At 44.3% G+C, this 12,965-nt stretch overlaps 1 pseudogene; it reads left to right on the top strand.

The window, feature by feature from the left end:
* The first annotated feature begins 2,974 nt into the window (after positions 1-2,974).
* Positions 2,975-3,931, top strand: LOC115641158 (annotated as a pseudogene).
* The last annotated feature ends 9,034 nt before the right edge of the window (positions 3,932-12,965 follow it).

Genomic DNA, 12,965 nt, shown 5'->3' with positions numbered 1-12,965 from the left:
TGTTGCAAAAAAAGCAAACCTCATTGTGGGATGGGTTAGCAGGAGTGTTGTAAGCAAGAAATGAGAAGTAATTCTTTCACTCTACTCTGTGCTGATTAGGCCTCAACTGCAGTGTTGTGTCCAGTTCTGGGTGCCACATTTCAGGAAATACGTGGACAAATTGGAAAAAGTCCAGAGGAAAGCAACAAAAATGATGAAATGTCAAGAAAGAAGACCTAGGAGGGAAAATTGAAAAAATTGGGTTTGTTTAGTCTGGATAAGAGAAGACTGAGAGGAGATATGATAACAGTTTTCAAGTACGTAAAAGGTTGTTACAAAGAGGAGGGAGAAAACTGTTAACCTCTGAGGACAAGGCAAGAGGCAATGGGTTTAAATTGCAACAAGGAATGTTTAAGTTGGACATTAGGAAAAACTTCCTAACTGTCAGAGTGCTTAAGTACTGGAATAAATTGCCTCAGGAGGTTGTGGAATCTCCTTTATTGGAGATTTTTAAGAGCAGGTTAGACAAACACCTGTCAGGGATGGTCTAGATCAGGCCTGTACAACATGCAGCCTGGGGGCTGCATGTGGCCCGTGTGGGCTCACTGTGTGACCCGTGGGGGGTGAGTAGGTGAGCTCAATGTGCGGCCCATGGAGGGTGAATAGGCGAGCAGCGGGTGAGGGAGGATGGCTGAGGAGGCGGGTGGGCAGTGGCAGGGGGTGAGGAGGCGAGATGGAGGGGATGGGGGGCTGAGGAGGCGAGCAGGCGGGCAGTGGCGGGAGGTGAGTAGGTGAGCCGGGGGTGGATGGGGGGGCTGAGGAGGCGAGTGAGGAGTCGGTGTCTGACCTGTTCTATTGAACTGATCAGGCTCTCATCCCCTCTCCAAGGATTGCAGCTGTCTGGAGGTGCTGCCTTCCACATCTTCCTCATTCACACCTCATTCATTCAACAGGACAATTGATTACAAAGTTGGGGGAAGATCTTATTCTACTTCTAGCAAAAAGATATTTTTTTTATCTTAATTATACTACCTTGGGGGCCCACTATTACATATTACCAAGGTTCAATACTGTTGTTTCGGTGGGGCAGTGCTGGGGAAGTGGGTTTGTTTCTGTGGGGTGGGCGGCGCTGGGCGAGGGAGTATTTTGGGGGGTTTCTCGGACCTGGAGGGGGTTTGACGGGGCCTGGGGGATTCGGCCCTCAGCTGTTTTCTTTGGAGTAACATGGCCCTTGCCTCTTTACAAGTTGTACAGGCCTGGTCTAGATAATACTTAGTCCTGCCAGGATTGCAGGGAAGTGGACTAGATGATCTCTCAAGGTCCTTTCCAGTCAAATGATTCTATGAGTCTATGAAAGTACATTTTCTATTTCAATTAAACATGTTAGAGTATTAATGTACAGGGAAATTTTAATTTCAGAAATATGAATTGCCATTAGAACTCCCTAAGACTTTAACTATCAAATTATGCAGACATCTAGAGTTGATCAGATTTAAAAAGAAAATCTATCAGAAAAAAATGACTTCATTGAGGTTGTGAGAACCAAACAATTTCATCCTGAAACTGTTGGAAACTGAAAAATTTTAGTCATAATAACAAAATGTTTTCATTTTTACAGCTAGCAGAGACTTTCCATGAAAATGTATTCAGCTGAAAACTCAATTTTCTTTTGAAATGAAGCAGAAATTGTCTGACTGCTGGAAACTTAGCTTTAAGCCAGGGTTCGGGGAACATGAATATTGTCCAATGACACCACAGTTTCCAACCCATTTCCTCTTTTGCAACCGTGTTTATGTCATTCAAAGGGGTAGCTACCGGATGGTGAAACTAAGTAAGTAGCAAAGTCGGTAGCCCACACAATATGTTTTAAACATACTAACCTCTCTAAACTGAAGCCCAGGGAGTTGAAGCCCCCAGACAAAGCCTGTCTATCTTGATCTTACCCAAGGAAATGCAGGAGTTTGATGGAACTAGAACTCAGCTCTCCTCTTCTACCATCGTAGCCTCTGTCCCACACTGATGCCTGCTATACAAAAATACTGTCCACACATACACAGAACATACACCTAGGAAGAAACAGTCCATCCCCAAAAGAGTTTACATTCAAAGGAGACAAGACAGAGAAATGGAGGGAGGGGAAAGAGAGGCAGAAGTGACTGCCCCAAGGTTACAGTGAAGGTCAGTGGCAAAGCCAAGAGTAGAACCCAAGTCTCCTGACTGCCACTGACCCACACTATACAGACATAAAGTCACAGAGGGAAACAATACAACCTAGCAGTAACTGAGCAATGCTACTAGCCCATCATCACCCAGAGATGGAAATGCAGCTACGATTTGGTGCCATAAATCAGTGTGTAAACAGACAGCAGGTGTTGGGATGGAATCATCACAGAGGAGCTGCCATGTGGGACTCCTGATAAGTTTACGCTGCTTTTCCCAGGAAAGTGGGAATTAGGGTCAGCAGATATCCCAATTTTGGGGTCTTTTACTTATATAGGCTCCTATTACCCCCCTACCCCCCGTCTCGATTTTTCACATTTGCCGTCTGGTCACCCAAGTGGGAATCAGTCTGCGTGGGCATTTTAGTTTCAGGGACAAGTTATGAGCCTAGTGTCTGTAGCAATAGGGGCAAAACGTTGGCTAACATTGTTGGATTTGGGTTGTACTTTGTTTCATCCTCCATGCTGCATTTGATCAAGCCACATATTGGGCCAGATCTTCAGATGGTGTAAACTGACCAAGCTACATTGACTTTAAGGGAGCGATGCCAATTTACACTCCTGTGATAACACAGCAGAGTAGTGCTCTGTTTGTGAGCGGTGAGGAACGCTAGCTACTCCAGTCAATAGTAGTGACCAATGCTGTGCACCTTTGACATTCACATCATGAGAGATTATGGAGAGGGGAATCAGGGTCACTCTCTCTCTCAGTATAATCCTGACCATTGCCCTTGTCTTTCCCTCCACAGGCAGGACACAACGAACTAAGAAAGAAAATGTCCAACCAAACCAGCATAACTGAGTTCCTTCTCCTGGGATTCTCTGATATTCAGGAGCTGCAGATTTTGCACTTCTTGGTGTTTCTGGTGCTTTACCTGGCAGCCCTGATGGGGAATCTTCTTATCATCACATCCATAGCTCTTGATCACCACCTTCACAGCCCCATGTACTTCTTCCTGATGAATTTGTCAATTCTAGATCTCGGTACCATCTCTGTCACAATCCCCAAATCCATGGCCAATTCCCTTATGAACACCAGGTCCATTTCCTATTGTGGATGTGTCGTTCAAGTCTTTTTCCTCGTCTTCTTTGCTGTATCTGACTTCGCCTTACTCACCGTCACGGCATACGATCGATATGTTGCCATCTGAAAACCACTGCACTATGAGGCTATAATGAATAGGAGAGCTTGTGTCCAAATAGCAGCCAGTGCTTGGATCAGTGTAATTGTCTATTCTTCACTGCACACCAGGAGCACATTTGCAATCTCCTTCTGTGGGGGCAATGAGGTGAATCAGTTCTTCTGTGAAATTCCCCAGCTACTCAAGCTCGCCTGCTCTGACACATACCTTGGTGAAGTCGAGGTACTCATCTTCGGTGCATGTTTAACGTTAAGCTGTTTTGTTTTTATAATTCTGTCTTACACTCAGGTCTTCCAAACAGGGCTGAGAATCCCCACTGAGCAGGGTCCGCATAAAGCCTTATCCACCTGTCTCCCTCACCTCATTGTGGTCTCCTTGTTTGTTTCCACTGGCATCTTTGCTTACCTGAAACCCACCTCCAGTTCTCCATCAGGTCTGGATCTCATGATGGCTGTTCTTTATTCCATACTGCCACCAGTGATGAATCCGATCATCTATAGCATGAGAAACAAGGAAATCAAAGCTTCCCTGAGGAAATTCACTGGGTGGAGATTATTCAGCAAGAATAAAGTGTCTCTATTTCTCTTATGAATATGGATTTTATCTGTGTTTTTTTACAAACACAATCCATTGATGACACATTGTTATCGTCCCCAGAAGAATATGCTGTGTGATTTTTTTTTATGCAAAATGCTGTATTTATAGTGGTAAATCCAGACTCACTCCACTAAGTCAATGGAGTTATTCTAGGTTTATACCAGCGTAAGTAAGATGTCCATTAACACATCTCCAGTCATAGGGAAGGAGGTGGGGGGGTGGGGTAGTTAGTGGATTATGGATTGTCTTAATAAGCCATAAATCCAGTGTCTCTTATCAGTCCATGATTTTTGGCATCTGGCAACATTATGAATTTAAGCTCCCAGGCCCATCCCTTGAAGGTTTTGTGCAAGTTTCCTTTGAGAGAAGGACTGAGCGATCAGATATAGAAGTTTTTGCAGATATAGAATGATCACTTTATGAATAGTGTTCACCCATAGGCAGTAGGGTGTTTTGTCTTTTATCATTTTCCTGTGTGAGTTCATTCAAGAGCATAGTGATTGTTTGGTTTCACCCACATAATTGTTATTGGAGCATTTAGTGCACTGGATGAGGCACACCACATGTTGCGATAGGCATGTGTAGGACCCATGGATCTTGACAGATGTTTTGTGGGGGGGTGCTGATCATCATAGCAGTGGAGATATGTCTGCAGGTTTTATATCTGTTGTTCTGGCTGCGTTGGTGTGTCCTGTTCTGTGGGGAGCTTGCTTCAGAGGATGAGCTTGGAGCAGTTGGAAGGTTGTCTGAGGGCCAGAAGAGGGAGTTCTGGAAAGATTTCTTTCAGGACGTGGTCCCCATTGAGTATGGATTGTAATTGTTTGATGATACCCTGTGTTGTCAAAAGGCCAATTCACCTTGAATGGTCCCTTGAAATATGTGTTAACTATTTACACTAAACAATCTGTTCCAATTTGTATTTAGCTGTAACACTCTGAGTACGTTTCCTAGGCCTGACGAAGAGCTCTGTGTAAGCTCAAAAGCTTGTCTCTCTCACCAACAGAAGTTGAGGAATAAAAGATCTTATCTCATTCACCTTGTCTCTCTAATATCCTGGGACCAACATGGTGACAACACCACTGCATAAATCAGTGTTGTGTTATTTTTGATGTTGATGGAAGGCTTATTTAAGAGGAAAGTTTTGCAATGTTTCCTAAAGACAATCAGACTCTGGATAATGAGGCCAAATTTTGATCCCATTGAAGTAACTGGAATTTAGCCACTCACTTCAAAGGAATCATGATTTGGTCAGTGGCCAATACACACAAGGATCCAAGTGTGGATCCAGACAGCTTGGAGAAAATGAATGCAACAGAGATGTAAGGGTGAGATTCTCATCTCACCTAAATCAGAGCAGATGCAGAGTAGCTCCATTGACACCACCAGTTTAATACTGACAAGGTCTTGGACCAAAGACACAGGACTAAGTTCGGTAGTAACAAACTCTGGTGCAAGTTATTTGTCAGGGGTCATTTTGTTATAATATTGGTGTGAATGGGAAAATGCTTCAACATGCACCGATCTGGTATTCCATATGTTATCCAGTGTAAATCTAGTGACATCCAAACTGAGAAAGGATCTAAGAAGTTGGCCTGTTATTAGTATAAGAACACTATTTTTGTGCATGGTTGTGTACACTGCATATATGACAAAGGCAGAGTCTGAAATTAGATAGACAGAGAGAGAGGACCATTCTTTGTCCTAACACACAACCTAATTGTGTCATAATGATAGATTTCTATTTGATTGTGAATTGTTAGATAGATAGATAGATAATGAATAGTTTATGCAAATTATTGAGACTCATTTCCTGTCCAAGACTATGCGCAGATCATGATTTTATTATAAAAATTAATTATTAAACATTATTTACCAAAGAATTTCTCTCGCAATACCTTACTCCACAGCTCATCTACAAACAGTTCATCCTAAATATTTGGTGTTTTAACTTCAAGCTGTTTCAACTGGATACATTTTTAAGATGCTCTGTTTCCCTTCCCTGAGTGGATCAGTTCATAGAATCATAGAATATCAGAGTTGGAAGGGACCTCAGAAGGTCATCTAGTTCAACCCCCTGTTCAAAGCAGGACCAATCCCCAGCCAGGGCTTTGTCAAGCCAGGGCTTTGTCAAGCCTGACCTTAATAACCTCTAAGGAAGGAGATGCCAATAACCTCTAAGGAAGGAGATGCCACAACCTCCCTAGGTAACCCATTCCAGTGCTTCACCACCCTTCTAGTGAAAAAGTTTTTCTTAATATCCAACCTAGACCTCTCCCACTGCAACTTGAGAACATTACTCCTTGTTCTGTCATCTGGTATCACTGAGAACAGTCCATTCTCTATGGAATTCCCTTTCAGGTAGTTGAAAGCAGCTATCAAATCCCCCCTCATTCTTCTCTTCTGGAGACTAAACAATCCCTGTTCCTTCAGCCTCTCCTCATAAGTCATGTGCTCCAGCCATCTACCAATGTGATATATGCCATCATGTGCCAACAATGCCCCTCTGCCATGTACATTGGCCAAACCTGACAGTCTACGCAACGAATAAATGGACACAAATCTGACATCAGGAATCATAACATTCAAAGACCAGTAGGAGAACATTTCAATCTCTTTGGTCGCTCACTAACAGACTTAAAGGTGGCAATTTTGCAACAGAAAAGATTCAAAAAAAGACTCCGACAAGAAACTGCTGAACTTGAATTAATATTCAAACTAGATACCATCATATTAGGTTTAAATAGAGACTGAGAATGGTTGAGCCATTACACACATTGAATCTATTTCCCTGTGTTAAGTATCCTCACACCTTCTTGTCAAACTGTCTTACGTGGGCTCTTGATTATCACTACAATTTTTTTTCTCCTGTTGATAACAGCTCATCTTAATTAATTAGCCTTTTAGATTGGGTAGGGCAACTGCCACCTTTTCATGTTCTCTGTATGTATCTAGTTAGTCTCTAAGGCCTGGGCTATACTAGCAAAGAGATTCGAACTAAGATACACAACTTCAGCTACGCTATTCATGTAGCTGAAGTCAAAGTATCTTAACTCGATTTACCTGGCCTTTCTCACACCGGTAAGCCGACTCCTGCGGCTCCCCTGCTTACTCCGTTTACTCCTCCCACCAAGGTGGAGTACAGGTGTTGATTTAGGGATCAATTTATCATGTCCAGACTAGATGCGAAAAATCGATCCCCAATACTCAAACACTACCTACCAATCCAGCAGGTAGTATAGACATACCCTAAGGTGCCACATGTACTCCTGGTCTTTTTGCAGATACAGACTAATACAGCTGCTACTCTGAAACTAATCATTTTTGTTGACCTCTGCTGTGCTCTTTCCAAATCCTTCTTGTAGTGTAGGGCCCAAAACTGGGCACAGTACTCCAGATGAGGCCTCATCAATGCAGAATAGAGGAGAATGATAACGTCTCTGAATCTGCTGACAGTGCTCCTACTTATATGACAGGAATGTGTTATAAGTGAGATTTGAACCCAGGTCTCCGTAAAAAGACCAAAACAGATGGTTGGTGGAAAGACAAAGTCTTAGACCACTCAGCCAGCCTGACATTAACCATATTATGCAGGTTCCTTAAAAAGGAAAGGATAAATCCTCAGCTGGTGTAAATTGTTATATCTCCATTGAAGTCAACAGAGCTCTGAGAATTTTCACAACATGAGGATCTATTCAGAACACTCATAGTTGTGAATTCAAAACTCCTCTCCTTTGAATATTCTGCACTTAAGACCTTGATCCAGCAAACCACTTCAGGGCATGCTTAACTTTAAATACATGTGCAGTCCCATTGAAAACTGGAAGTTAATCTCATGCTTGTGTTTTGTTGGATTAAGGATAGGGGCCAACTGGTGTCAGACTTGCCATTGCCTCAATTTCTCCCCTTTCCCAATTAAACAAACTGCTACAATTGGTGCATGTAAATTTATCTCTGCTTCTGGGATCTGGTCATTGACATAAAATAAATGTTTATCTCAAAGCCAGTCTCTCCAGGCTGCTTTCTCCAGGCTCACCAGGCCATTACACTCCTCCTGGGCTCCTAATTCCCTCTGCGGATTCTGTTCCTGCCCTGCAGTACAGGTCACTCCAGCCAATCCTCCCCTCTGAAGAGCTTCTTCCCAAGTCCTTTCTGACCCTGGGTCCCCTTCAAGAGACTCCCTGTGCCCTGAAATTCTTCTAGTCTTTACCCTTGGATTAGAGCATCAGGTCCAGCTCTTTCTGCTCCTCAGGCCCATTCCAGACTCTGGGCTTCTCCAGAGAGACCTCTGCTGAGTCTGTCCTACCCACTGGTCCCCTTTGCTCTGATGGATCAGGCTTTCTCCTGTGATTTCTTGTCACCCGACCCAGCCACAGCCCCAAACTCAAACCTGTCACCTGGGATTGAATAACAAGGCAAAAATGTGGATGAGCAGAGAGAGAAAAACACTGACAAGGGCTTCCACTGATAAAGGATGTAGTGCCACTGTCCACATCATCAGTGCTATGGGGTATTATCAGGAAGGGCTCCTTGTTAATAAATTACTACAGAGTCATTGGAGCAGAGGACTGCACCATGGGTTTGCCACCTCCCAGAGGATTCTGCTAATCACCAGGCTAGAGAGTCACTCTGGTGCTTGCTTTCTTTCTGTCCCAATGATGTTTTTATCCAAGATGGATCAGATCAAATTGAGGGCACTCATCTCAGAATATCCTACAGTGCAGTCGACTCACTTGAGAGATAGCAGATCCCTCTTCAAGTCCCTTTTCCTCATCAGGCAGAGGAGGGATTTGAACAAGGGCTCTCCCACAGACCAGCTGAGTATCCTTGCCACGGGTCTGACAGCTATGAGCTAGAGGCTCAGCCACGTTGCAAAAAAAGACCACATGTGCCCGACTCTTGGATCACAAGCCAAGATGGATGCCTTCCACCAGCCTGGACTGAGGCACCTAGTACTGCAACAGGAATAGGGCTTAGCACAAACCCTGAGGGGAGGAATAGCTCAGTGATTAGAGTGTTTTTCCTGCTAAACTCAGGGTTCAGTCCTTGAGGGGGCCATTTATAGAGATCTGGGGCAAAAATTGGGGATTGGGCCTGCTTTAAGTAGGGGGTTGAACTAGATGAATAAGAGTTTGGGGGTTTGAAAGTGTAGGGCTGTTCCCATCTCATTTGAGACAGGGACCTTCTCACCTCTAGCTCACACAGATCAATTTGCTCCCAGCTGGGTATCAGTTAAAGGTTATTCCATTCGCTGGATATCTGACAGTCCATGGTCGCTGGGCACCTTTGAAAATTAAGCCCCTTTGAAAATGCCAGCTGAAGGCTTTGGGAAGCGGAAATTTACCCAGCCTCAAATTTTACAGTTGGCCTATCTTTTATCATTGGCCAAACAAAAACACCAGAAAGAATCAGGCCTGAGCTTTGTAGTGTTCAACGCCCACCTTGCATTCATCACTGCGCGCACAGGGACCATTCACCCCTCAAGTCCACTAGTGGCAATGTTGTCACAAGCATTTAAGCTTTATGAACTGGATTGGTGATCTGTGTACATTTCATAAGAATGGTCAGGGCCGGCTTTAGCCAGTGCGGGGCCCGATTCATGGGGCATGTACTCTCCCTGCAGCACTTCGGATTTCTGCACTCCCGCTGCGGAAGCAGGGCTGCAGGGCTCCGGGCCGCAGGAGCAGGGCAGCCGCACTTGCCACTCTCGGGCCGGGGAACCAGGGCCGAGGGGTTTCAGGGCTCTGGCTGGAGTTGGGGGGGGCCGCTGGGATGCGAGTCTCTGGACTGGAAAGCAGGGCCACGGGGATGCGGGGCTCTGGCCTGGGGAGTGGGGCTGCAGGGTTGAAGGGCTCCTGCCGGGGTAGTGAAGTTTTGCGATTTGCTGCACTGTGACCGAGGGAGTGGGACCAAGGGGTTGCGGGGCTCTGGCGGGGTAATGGGGCAGCAGGACCTGCTGCGCTGCAACCGGGGTAGCGGGACTGCTGGGTTGCAGGGCTCTGGCTGGGGTAGAGGGGCTGCGGGATTGCGGGGCTCTGGCCAGGGAAGCAATACCACAGGGTTGCGGGGCTCTGGCTGGGAGAGTGAGGTCATGGGTTTGCGGGGCTCCGGCTGTGGATCAGGGCCAAAAGGCAAAAGGTGACATTAACATTGTTTCAGTCTGTGTCAGGGGCGGCTCCAGGCCTCAGCACGCCAAGCCCATGCTTGGGGTGGCAAGCCGAGGGGGGTGCTCTGTCGGTCACTGGGAGGGCAGCAGGCAGGCCGCCTTCGTTGCCTTGCCTGCAGAGGGTCCGCTGGTCCCACGGCTATGGTGGACCTCTCGCAGGCATGCCTGCAGAGGGTTCACTGGTCCCGCGGCTTAGTCGAGCCGTGGGACCAGCAGACCCTCCCCAGGCACACCTGCGGGAGGTCCACCGAAGCTGTGGGACCAGCAGAGCACCGTGCTTGAGGCGGCAAAATGTTTAGAGCCACCCCGGTCTGTGTGTTACTTGACATCGTGTATCCATTGTCACTATAAAAAGGAAGGGCTCTGCATAGACGGAAATTTGCCTGAGCATCAGTAGAAAATGTTAAGTAAAATTTGATTTAAAAATTAAACCTGGAGCTTTGTCATCTTGTGACATCATTTTTATTTCTTAGCTTTCAGCTATTTAAGTGAACTCTAAAACTTTCAGACTGACTGTTTACTATCTGACATTGTATCTCTCTAATCTCCTTCATAACCATCATTGACTTTTTTTACATTTTAATACTATCCCATAGTATCAGAGACAGTGAGAAAAATAGCAAATAAAGTTACATGACTATCTTTCTATCTCTATAGAGAATGATAGATACACATGCATTTGTCCCACATAGAAAGATGTGATGTATTCCCCAACGGACATACTGGGTCAGATCAATGGTCCATCTAGCCCAGTATCCTGTCTCTACCAGTGGCCAACGCCAGATGCTTCAGAGGGCATGAACAGAACAGGCAACCATTGAGTGATCCATCCCCTGTCCTCCAGTCCCAGCTTTTGGTAGTCAGAGGTTTATGGAAACCCAGAGCATGGGGTTGCATCCCTTATAATCTTGGCTAATAGCTACTGATATACCTATCCTCCATGAACTTATCTAATTCTATTTTGAACCCCATTATAATTTTGGCCTTCACAATATCCCCTTGCAACAAGTTCCACAGGTAGACTGTGCGTTGCGTGAAGTACTTCCTTTTGTTTTTGTTAAACCTGCTGCCTATTAATTTCATTGGGTGACCCCCTGACCCTTCAGTTATGTGAAGGAGTAAATAACATTTCCCTACTCACTTTCTTCACGCCATACATGATTTTATAGACCTCTATCATATCCTCCCTTTGTAGTCTCTTTTCTAAGTTGAATAGGCCCTTTTAAAATAGCCTTTTAAATCTCTCCTCATATGGAAGCTTTTCCATACTCCTAATCATTTTTGTTGCCTTTCTCTGTACTTTTTCCTAACTCTAATAAATCTTTTTTGAGATGGAGTGACCAGAACTGCAGGCAGTATTCAAGGTGCAGGCCTATCATGGATTTATACAGAAGCATTTTGATATTTTCTTTCTTATTATCTATCCCTTTTCTAACAGTTTCTAACATTCTGTTAGCCTTTTTGACCGCCGCTGAACATTGAGCAAATGTTTTCAGAACAATATTTACAATGACTCAACTTTCTTGAGTGGTAACAGCTAATTTAGACCCCATAATATTGTATGTATAGTTGGGATTATGTTTTCCAGTGTGTATTACTTTGTATTTATCAACACTAAATTTCATCTGCTGTTTTGTTGCCCAGACACCCAATTTTGTGAGATCCCTTTGTAACTCCTTGCAGTCAGCTTTCGACTTAACTATCTTGAGTAAATATGTATCATTTGCAAATTTTGCCATGCCAGTGTTTACCCCTTTTTCCAGGTCATTTATGAATATGTTGAACAGCACTGGTCCCAGTACAGATCCTTGGGGGACCTCACTATTTATCACTTTCCAATAGGAAAACTGACCATTTATTCCTACTCTTTGTTTACTAACTTTCAACCAGTTACTGATCCATGAGATGACTTTCCCTCTTATCCCATGACTGCTTATTTTGCTTAACAGCCTTTGGTGAGGGACCTTGTCAAGGCTTTCTGAAAGTCCAAGTACACTGTGTTGAGTGTATCACCCTTTTCCTCATGTTTGTTGACACCATCAAAGAATTATAAAAGATTGGTGAGGCATGATTACTCAAGTCATGTTGACTCTTCCTCCAACGTATTGTGTTCATCTATGTGCCTGATAATTCTATTCTTTACTGTAGTTTCAACCAATTTCTTGGTATTGAAGTTATGTTTACTGGCCTGTAATTGCCGTGATTGCCTCTGGAGACTTTTTAAAAAAATCAGTGTTACATTAACTATCCTCTAGTCATCTGATCCAGAGGCTGATTTAAGTGATAGGTTACATACCTGAGTTCATTCAGAACTGTTGGGTGAATACCATCTGGTCCTGGTGACTTATTACTCTTAATTTATCATTTCTTCCAAAGCCTTCTCTATTGACACCACATTCTGGGACAGTTCCTCAGATTTGTCACCTAAAAAGAATGGTTCAGGTGTGGGGATCTCCCTCACATTCTCTGAAGTGAAGACTGATGGAAAGAATTCATTTAGATTCTCTGACATGGCGTTGTCTTCCTTGTGTGCTCCTTTGGCATCTCAATCATCCAGTTGGTCCACTGACTGGTTTACAGGCTTCCTGCTTCTGTTGTTGTTGTTGTTGTTGTTGTTGTTGTTGTTGTTGTTGTTGTTGTTTTGCTGTTAATTTTTGTTTCTTTTGCAAGTTCTTCAAAATCTCAACTTAGGCAAAACAACAGAGCTCCTTAGCCCTATGGCAATTTACACAAACTGGGGATCAGGTCCCACTGACTTCAATAAAATTACTGCCGATATATACAAATGTCATGAATCATTGCACCTGCTGCTTGATGAGCTGTTGTCTGAGGTAAGAAAAAAATGAAATTGCTAAGAAAGAAGAA

This window comes from Gopherus evgoodei, unplaced genomic scaffold (assembly GCF_007399415.2).
Source record: "Gopherus evgoodei ecotype Sinaloan lineage unplaced genomic scaffold, rGopEvg1_v1.p scaffold_33_arrow_ctg1, whole genome shotgun sequence".
In the NCBI taxonomy this organism is placed as follows: Eukaryota; Metazoa; Chordata; order Testudines; family Testudinidae; genus Gopherus; species Gopherus evgoodei.
The sequence above is the reverse complement of the archived record's forward strand: the minus strand, read 5'-3'. Positions and strand labels throughout refer to the sequence as shown.